Below are 9,768 nucleotides of genomic sequence, written 5' to 3'. Positions count from 1 at the left end.
GACGTTCCAAGACAGGCATTTTGATGTGTGAGTGACTGGATGCTTTGGTGAAACACTGGTCAAAAGCAACTTTTGGTGTAGCCTGTTCTGCTCGAGTTTCTGAATTCTCTTCTGCTGGGAAGCAAAGTACTCTCAGAAGATCACACTTCCTTTTCACAATATCTATACTGTGTGTGTGTGTGTGTGTGTGTGTGTGTGTGTGTGTGTCTGAAATGGCCCATATCCATCTTACTTTGTACATCTATTACACAAGACCTTTTTCTTTCTTTGAGCTCTCTTGAAATAAACTGTTCAATCTGATCATCTGGACTTCCTGCTTTTGCATCATGGCTGAAAAAAAACACACACTGAGCAACTGTGGAAGAAATACTGAGCAAAGTTAAAAGCTGCCCACCCATGTGAGTACTCAGTCAAAGTGCTGAATAACCGTTCAAAAAGTGTGATCATTGCATTTCCATTTATTTGCAGTATCAGGCACCTCGCTGTATTCTCTTTATTTTTTTATTCACCAGTCTGGGCCTTTTCTGCAGGTGGCTATGGTAGCAAAGTCTTTATTTGTGTAGAGTAAAATCAGGGCGGTAGCAACCCAACGTATTATGAATATAATGCAGTGAGCTTTTCTGGCGTTGTGTTGTTTTCACACTTCACATTCCTCACAGTCACAGTCCTCTTTGAGAACGAGCTGCTTTTGTGTTTTTAGGTTGGGATAACCTAAGAAAATATGTATGCATCACTTGCTCACATAAACGATCAGTTATTTTAATTGTAATTTATAAATCCTTGGACTTGAATAGAATATGTGTTTCAGGAAGATTCACGAAGGACTCCAAATGTAACACTTTGTGCATTTTACAAAGCGTGCCACTTTTTTCTTTCTAATGCATTCAATTTTATTTCTATAGTGCCGAATCATAACAACAGTCGCCTAAAAGTGCTTCACAGAAAAACCCCACCAATCAGACGACGACCTCCCCCGACGAGCAAGTACTCAGTAACAGCTGGAAGGAAAACCTCCCCTTCAACAGGAAGAAACCTCCAGCAGGACCTCTGGAAGAAAGGCTCATATTAATAATTTTCAGGACTATTGATCATCCTCTGAAAGTGTTAACTAAGAGCTTCGTAACCGGAGGCAGTGTTTCATCAGCTGAAACGTTTTCAGATGTATGCAGCTCATCTTTAAAACGTAGAATTTTCTCCACCCATATTTCCTCGAGAGGTTTTGTCTTTTCCCCTGCCACCACTGTAATTAAGAACACGTTCTCGAGGATTTGCCTGGTTAAATGGCAGTTACATTGACTCAGTGCATGCAGTCCACCTTGTGGTACAAATTTGCATGTTATGAAATACTTTTATATTCTCTCTCCTATGCGTTTGTGTGTGCCGGAGAAAATTAAATATATCACAGAAGATTCAATAGTAATGTGAAATATAGTTCTCTGTCATGATTTTGGAGTAACAGAAGACAAGAGTACTGAGGCATTGTTGTATTTGAGAACAACTTTTTTTTTTACTGGCAAATATAAAAGACAGACATGTAGATGCTGAATCGGCTTCCTGTAGCTAATAAAAGTCTCCTCTTATGGGCATGTTTCCACATCTATGTGGCCGTCCTCTGTTACTTGGGTATGACTCCTTTTTTAGAGCCTTCTAGGTGCCATAATATGGAATCAGACTGGCACATGGGAACCAAAGGATGTTGACCATTACAGTTGGGAACAATACTATTTATGTGACATGACCCCTGTCTGACTTGTTAGGATGCTTATTCGAGCACAAAGATAATATTCATCTCACTGACAGGCTTTTGTTCAGTTAATTCAGACACAGACACGGAGCATTCTGGATATATTGAATAGACGTATTGGTGTCTGCCTGGTTATGTGGCATTTTAAAAGTCTGAACGAGGTTTATATTGGAATATCGATTCTTTTAAAATGGTGCTGCAGGTTTATTCAACCACCGAAACACTTATCAGCTAAGCTATAGTGTCATCCTTACACCATCACGGAGTATGACGGCGAATCCTGTGTCCTATTTTCTCATGCTTTGGGGTTGGACATTTCCGACAGCCGGTGAAGGCAGCACAGAGAAAGCACCGCTCCTCCGCTCCAGCCAGTATCGCTCCACTCCGAGGTGTGCACGCGGAGGAGAGGGTTTCTTTTTGTACAAGTTTTCTTCTGGAAATACCGTCCTGTGACTGGAGGGAATGGGGAATTGACCATACTCGGGCTTCCAGCGGGAATGAAAACTGTGAGGAAGATAGCGGTGATCGTTTTTTCCCTCCAGAGGAGAAACAGTAAGTGACAGACTGAAAGGGCTCGTGCGCCTTGCTGTCCCGGGGGAGTCTTTTTTTGTTTAGTGTTAACCCAACTAACTGTGATCACGACCACTGGCGCGCTCTCCTCGAGGCCGGGGACTCGCTCAATGATATCCTCCAAATACTTAGTGTCTGACGTGTATGAGTGTGTCCGGTTAAGCTGCGATGAGGAGGGAATTTAACAGCGGTGAAGCTCCAGACGTAGACGGCGAGAGCTAAGCTCCCCTCGCCAGCCAGTCAGCGGTGGTCAGGGACCGCAGACCACAACCACAAAACCAGGTACTTTTAGTACATTCATGCTACATGCTCGCACTACGTGCTTTGCTCGCCTTTTTACCCCTCTAGATAACGTTATTTAGAGCCGCAGTGCTGATGAGACGGTGGCGATGGTGGTGTCTGAAGGGGGGATTCGGGCACAGCGCGAATAATGTCTCGCCAGCTAAGCGAGGCTTGCGTGGAGTTGCTAAGTCCCCCTAGTTGTGCAAATTATATTGAAAATCTAGTTGGAAAAAGGGGCAGATTAACAGCGCTTTGCTTTAATTGTGTGCTCCACGCTCAGGATGTTAAGAACAAGAGAATTTCGGGTGTATTTGTGATATTTTGTTCTGTTCGGCTCTACAATTTCCGAACTTAAAAAGAGTTAATCACTTTCACCGGTATGAGAGTTGGATTAAACACAGACTGTGTGGCGTTTTCTGAACCAGGTGATGCCACATTCACCTGGACCTGTGTCTGTTTGTGTATGCTAACATTAAACTGCTCTTTTTTTTTTTGTATAGAGATATATCTGATATTTCACGTTTACTACCGTACAGTACTGCAGTTCATTGCAATCTCTTTTTGGATGTTTATTATATATCAGTAAGAAGGAGTTGGCCCTGTTTCTTTGCATTTGGTATTCTCTTTTAAAATGATTTCGTTTCAAATGTTGAATCTTAAATTAGATGTCATCCATATGGGAGTGTCTGAAAGCTTCCTATTCCCTCACATGTTATTTGATCCACAGTTCCCATGGTCTTCTGATGCTTCATGCCTTGTATTAGATTACAGTTTAATCAGACATGTATTGAAGCCTTCGCTCCCTTTTTTTTTTAAATCAGGCAAACCAACTTAAAACACAGAGGACTGTACACATAACATCATCTCATTCATCACAGCTGTACATCGCTGCCACATTCAGGAACTAAATGCCTTGCTGAAGGGCACTTGGAGTTAAGTTTCTGGGGAAGATTTTGTTTTGTAATTGTCTCCCTTGTGCAACATTTCTCAGTTTGCATGGATGATTATTCTTGTATTTTGCTCGTTTGTGTTGTTGTGTTTGCACATCTCTGTTGCTTGTGGGGCTCGCACACAAGAATTTCACTCGCATGTGCTGTGCCAGTGTGCCTGCACATGTGATGTGACAATAAAAGTGATTTGATTTGATTTGATTTGATTAGTGGGAGCAGCATGCCTGTGAAACCTATCACGTTTGAGCCTGCACCGTGATTGGGCTGAAACAGTTTACAAGCTATGGTTTGTTAAGTATTTTGCTGTCAGGGTCACGGTTCAGTGCAGCGAAAACATGACTGCAGCAGTTCCATTTCCCCCCCCCCTCGGTGTGTATTTATGAGAACAAACACTGAGTTCTTAAATACATTTCGGTGACGACTGGCATTTCCAGCATGTCGGTGCTTGATGTCTTTTCTGGTCTAACCCTTTGCTCTAGTTCAGTATCTTTTATATCAAGAAATAACCCCACTTGTCTCACGGTGGCTCCTTACATTTTTGCAACTTTACCCTCAGCTGCAGTCAATTTCCTTTTACTGCAGGAGCAGCTGACCAAATAAACCCATTGTAAGGTTGACTAACCTTTTTCTTTATTATATACATGTTCTGTTCAATTCATTTTTAAAAAATCTAGTAATGTAAAGACCCTGCAATAATACAAAGAAAATGACAACAACCAGGTGACCCTCTATAAGCAAACACTTGGCGACAGTGTTGGGACATGTAGCTGTGATAAAATAATGTAAATTGTTGGGAACAAACTTGTGTTTAACAGAAATATGAGACATAGATAGAATTAGTTCCATCTATGTTATGAAAGAATAGAAAAGGTTCGTGATGATGAGTAGTGCTGCATCTCGACAGTCATTTGGTTAGAACAGAATTAGACATGTTAGTTAGGTTGATGCAGAGTGTAGGAGGAGTAGCTGTAGTTTTTGTTTTTTAAATATAGAATATCATTGGTTATTGATACTTGGGACGTAGCGAACAGGATTTATGAAGGACTTGTATTTTTACATTAAAGAATTGCCCTGTTGTGCAGCTATCCTTATGACTCTGCGTTATTGCACCTGCTCTGTGTTCTACATTGTAATCAGTCCAGTTCTGGCCTCCTAAAATATCCTGTCCTCCTAAAACACATTTGAATTTCAGTGGCCAGTTTTTACCTGGACAATTGAAGGATATATAAAAGTCACTTGGCTGAAAAATGTATGCCGATTCTAACAGAAATATTCTTGCTAGCTCAAAATGAGTTATGCGTGACAGATTATAGGCTAACAAGTAATTTACAACAGTTTAAATGCAAACAATCATTTATTTTTGGTTTGTTTGGCAAATACTGGAAATCAGTTTTTGGCACATCACCTGACAGCAGTACACATCAGAATATTAGGAGTAGGAAATGTTAATGGAAACTTAAGCAACAGTGTTACCAAACACGAACTGGACACAGTTGAAGGCTCAAAAAACACGAGCGCATTGGTGAAACGACGGGTCTGAGAAATTTGTCAGGGTGGAGATATTTTTGGCTATTTAAAGTCCAACAAAGAAGCAGGGAAGCATTCACTGCAAACACTATGAAAAGGATGTTTCCACGACGGCAGTAATACTAAAAATCATTTTTTAAAATCATTTGAAGTGTTGCCATCATCAACAGTGTATATTTAACCGTTCATCTGCAAAACGCAAGACTTTAATGTCCCAGACTCTTTCTCTGTACGACAAAAAAATGAACAGACAGTGACGTCACAAATTGCGTTATTGTAAAAGACACCAGGCCAGAAAGATAAGTTGCCTGATTAAAGTAACCAACTTGTTACGAACTCCCTGGTCATGAACCTTTCCCTCAGCCAACTCTTTTCCAGCAGTACAAAGTGTAGAGAGATGGCTGAATAGCTGTGTCGTACTTCGGTTTTGTGGTCAAGTCGCACATCTGATCCAAATATGACTCTCGCTGCCCTTTCATTGAGACAGCACTGCTCTTCTTGTGGCTTTAAAAAAAAAAAAAGCCAGATCTATTCCTTTATCTTGTGGCATAAGTGGACCATAACTAAAGAAGTTTAGTATAGATTTTTTTTGTACTTCTATTTTATTTATTTACAACTAGGGCTGGGCCATATTATACCGTTCACGGTAATACCGGTATAATGTTAGGCAACGATAGGAAAATGAAATATAGCGATAGAATGGGAGTAAAACGCGCATGCGCAGTGCCTTTGTTTTCATACGCACATGGCCGATTGTTGAGTGAAACAGATGAACCAGAATTGGTTTGTAAAAATGGTGCAACTTCCGTGATGTGGAACTGGTTTGGTGTTTGTCCGTCAGATACACAACAAAGCACATTTTTTGCAGAACATGCAAGCGGCCGTTGTTATTGTCATATTTGTCGGACTAAGATGCTCTTAAATCTGGGAGTAATCTGGGTCCTAAACTCCGTCTTTTTCAGGTCAAACAACACTGCAGCATCACTTAGAGTTAAAAACTGTCTAAATTCTTTCATCTTTAATAAAACGATCAGCATTGCTGCTTTACCAGGTGTAACTATAAAGTTTAACTTCCAGGCATCCATGAAAACAAAAGTTATTGCATTTAACGGAGTTAGAAGTTAGCAGGAAGCTAGCGGAAGTTAGCTCGCTAGTTTCGCTAGTTACCTAAGCATGATATTGCATGTTCTGACTGAGAGATTTCTGAAAAAAATCAAACGTACAGCTCTGCTATCACTTCCAACATAAATGAAGACAGGAAACTAAACAGCAGTGACGTTTGTAGGGTTACTGAAGTTGGGCTAGCTGGTATATAATGATGTGCTACGTGATCGCTAGCGACACAGCTATGTTAGCATAACATAAACAGTGAAGCTGGAGGACGAACACTAACACTTTTCCACTTATAAAAGTTAACGTGAAGGTTCCTCATGGTTAGAGACAAATGCAATCGCATGGCAGGATGCTGTAAACGGACCAAACTTCAGTCAGGAGAACAACTGAGATAATCCATCCACAATACGAGGTTAGTCATTAATATACTGCAACAACATGGGAATAGAGCCGCTGCCAGAGAATTCAACATTAATGAAACAATGGTACAGAAGTGGAGGAAGCAAGAAGAATGAGTTTAATAAAGTTTGATTTATCTGACTGCTTTGTTTCGCTTAATGTGCCTTATAATCCTGTGCACCTTATGGTCCGAAAAATACGTACTGCACACTGCAGTTTAATGTTGCAAAGCACCTCTTTTTAACTTCAGTGGATATTATACATGGTTATGCTCAGGATATGTCAGCCCATTTCTACTGGAAATGCCTTTTGGTTAAACTTTCAGCAAGGAATTTGCATTTGCACTGTTACATTTTTATAAAGCTTTAATGTACATAAAAACCAGCTTCTTAAGTGAAAATAAATGGAAGGTTGTCTTTTTGCGCTAGTAATGTTGTGGAGTTGTATTTTGTCTCGCATCAATTATATCGTCGGTTATATCGTTATTGCAAATTTTCAAATATATATCGTGATAAATATTTTTGGCCATATCGCCCTGCTCTATTTACAACTGACAACAAAAAAGACAACCCTGCATCACTTTCTTCTTTCATCACGTCACAGGACTGTTGTTAACTGAACCCAGTAGGAAGCGGTGTTGCTTTTGTTTGCTGCACCCTTTAAAAGATAAATGTTATAATTATTGAGCTGTGACTGTGCAAAAACTACTCTAGAAGAGTTAAAGAATAACAATATGGAGCTGGAAATTAACATATTAAGTCTGGTTTTATAGAATAGTTCTGGATCAGTTTAGTGAGCCTGCACAGGTATTCAGCGTTAAGACAACAGTTTTAATATCCAATAGCGATTGGCTGAAATGTACACACAGTGTGGAAACAGAGTGGACAGAGGCTTGCTTGTAACTTAGGCATGCAAATCTCACCATGCAATGAGTCTGGTGTCATTCTTTTGCAATAAAGTGCAGCTGTCAAAAAGCATGGGTGGATGCATAGTTTTCATGTCATAGGGTCATTATGACACGGCAGAAGTGGGATAGTCATAGTAAATCATGTCATCATTTATGAGTAATTTAGGGTTAAAGATTTGGGTTTTGCTCTATTCAATGAATTGTTTTACTTCACTTTTGGAATGATAGCTGTGATATTGAGATTTGGAACAGGATTCCTGTACAGCAATGTTATCATTGTAGCTTGAATAAGTGTTGTGTTCACAGCTGACAGAATTAAAGCCAGATTCAAGCTCATGAGAAAATCTACAGCCATACCCCCAAAAAAGGAAGAGCTCATATGTTACTCATCAAATGACTCTTAGGTTTTATTCAGACAAAGCTATCTATAGACTCCATGAATATACCACAGTTATTTCTGTGTAACCCTCTTCAAGTGAAGCTCTTCCACTCTGGGATGCGTTTTTCTTGGTTATTACTGCAAACGGTCTCATTTCAGTTTGGTGTCACAGGGAGTTGTTTGTTGATGAATTCCTAAGCTTTTTATCAGGCCGTATTAGGATGAGGAGGGGTTGGATTAGTCCTTTGTGAAATGGTGAAATGTCAGGCTTCAGAACTGTTTCGGCTTTGTGTCATTTTTTATAACAAGACTGTTCACATGACCAAGATGAAATACTAGATAAGTAATTGCTCTCCAAACCAAACATGACTTGGAACTGTGGTGTTTCAGTTAGTTTCTGTTTTAAATAAGATCTTAATGAAACTGTGTCATCAGCTTTTTTTATTTACTGCGTGTTTGTTGGTGAAGCACTCTGTTATGTCACACCAGGTATCATGGTGGGTGAGATGGCTGTACCAGCCATTTTACAGGTGGATTGTCAGACTATCCCAAATATCTTCAATCACATTCTTATAGCGCTGTGCAGTATGACGTAGCACTTGTATCATGATTTTTTTAAGGTTCTATTAGGAGTAAATAAAAATAAATTCAGTGTCTTTTATGTACCGTATTTTCTGCACTATAAGGCGCACTTAAAATCCTTTAATTTTCTCAAAAATCGACGGTGCACCTTATAATCTTCCTTATAAGCCTTATGTTTGTATTCTGGTTGTGCTAACTGACCTTGAACCGATTTTATGTGCTACACGGCGCTCAAGAATCTGTCAAAAATGTTTTAGTACGACTTTGGTGAGCTACGAAGCCGCACCGCTTGATGGATTGTTGGAGCATTACGACTACCATAGTCAGGAGCCTCACGGACTCGGAGTAATTTGGGTCCTACACTCCGCCCACTTCAGGTCCCAAAAACAAACAAACACTGCAGCATCACTGAGAGTTAAAAACTGTCTAAATTCTTTCATCTTTAATAAAATGATCAGCTTTGCTGCTTTACCAGGTGTAACAATTAAATTTAACATCCAGGCATCCATGAAAACAGAATTTATGAAATTCAATTGAGTTAGAAGTTAGCAGGAAGTTAGCTCGCTAGCTTCTATCTAAATACAATATAGCATGTCCTGACTGCGGGGTTTTGGAAACAAATTAAAACGTACAGCTCTGCTGTCACTTCCAGCATAAATGAAGACAGAAAACTAAACAGCAGTGACGTTTGTAGGGTTACTGAAGTTGGGCTAGCTGGTATATAATGATGTGCTACGTGACCGCTAGCGACACAGCTATGTTAGCATAATATAAGCAAGCTAACCTTTTTCCCACTCGATAAAAGTTAACGTGAGTGTTCTCGGTGGTCAGGAACAAATGTAATCGCATGGCAGGATGCTGTAAAAGGACCAAACTTCAGCCAGGAGAACAACTGAGATAATCCATCCACAATATGAGGTTAGTCATTCATATACTGCTGCATGGGCTGGGCTGTAGCTACATCGTAAGGTTTTAAAAACTGAGCTTAAATAAATGATTAGTGGTGATAAAAGCCGAGGGAGGTCAACAGTGATCACTGACTGTTTTAGGAGCTTTTTGAGATCAAATAGAAGAAAATACAAAACATTAAACATGTTAACAACATAAAAGCCATATTAAACGCAGACTACTTTAGGCCTGGAAGTAGGATTCCTCACGTCATCACTTAATGACCGGATATAATAATGTGCTACATGATCGCTAGCGACACAGCTATGTTAGCATAACATAAACACAGCGAAGCTGGAGGATGAACGCTAACTTCCCGATGGTTAGAGACAAATGCAATCGCATGGCAGGATGCTGTAAATGGACC

General features: G+C 40.0%; 1 protein-coding gene across 3 annotated transcripts in view; it reads left to right on the top strand.

Moving 5' to 3' along the window:
* Nucleotides 1-2,070: 2,070 nt before the first annotated feature.
* arhgap32b (Rho GTPase activating protein 32b) overlaps nt 2,071-9,768 on the top strand; it is a 131,906-nt gene continuing 124,208 nt past the window's right edge. For all 3 annotated transcript variants that reach the window (XM_085288269.1, XM_085288268.1, XM_085288267.1), the window contains exon 1: nt 2,071-2,596. The gene's annotated coding sequence lies outside the window, so the exon portion shown is untranslated. The remainder of the gene's footprint in view (nt 2,597-9,768) is intronic.

The sequence above is a fragment of the Mchenga conophoros genome, linkage group LG10 (genome assembly GCF_057382185.1).
Source record: "Mchenga conophoros isolate Kocher_MC1m ecotype Shallow Benthic linkage group LG10, M_conophoros_male_GT1.1, whole genome shotgun sequence".
NCBI lineage: Eukaryota > Metazoa > Chordata > Actinopteri > Cichliformes > Cichlidae > Mchenga > Mchenga conophoros.
The sequence above is the reverse complement of the archived record's forward strand: the minus strand, read 5'-3'. Positions and strand labels throughout refer to the sequence as shown.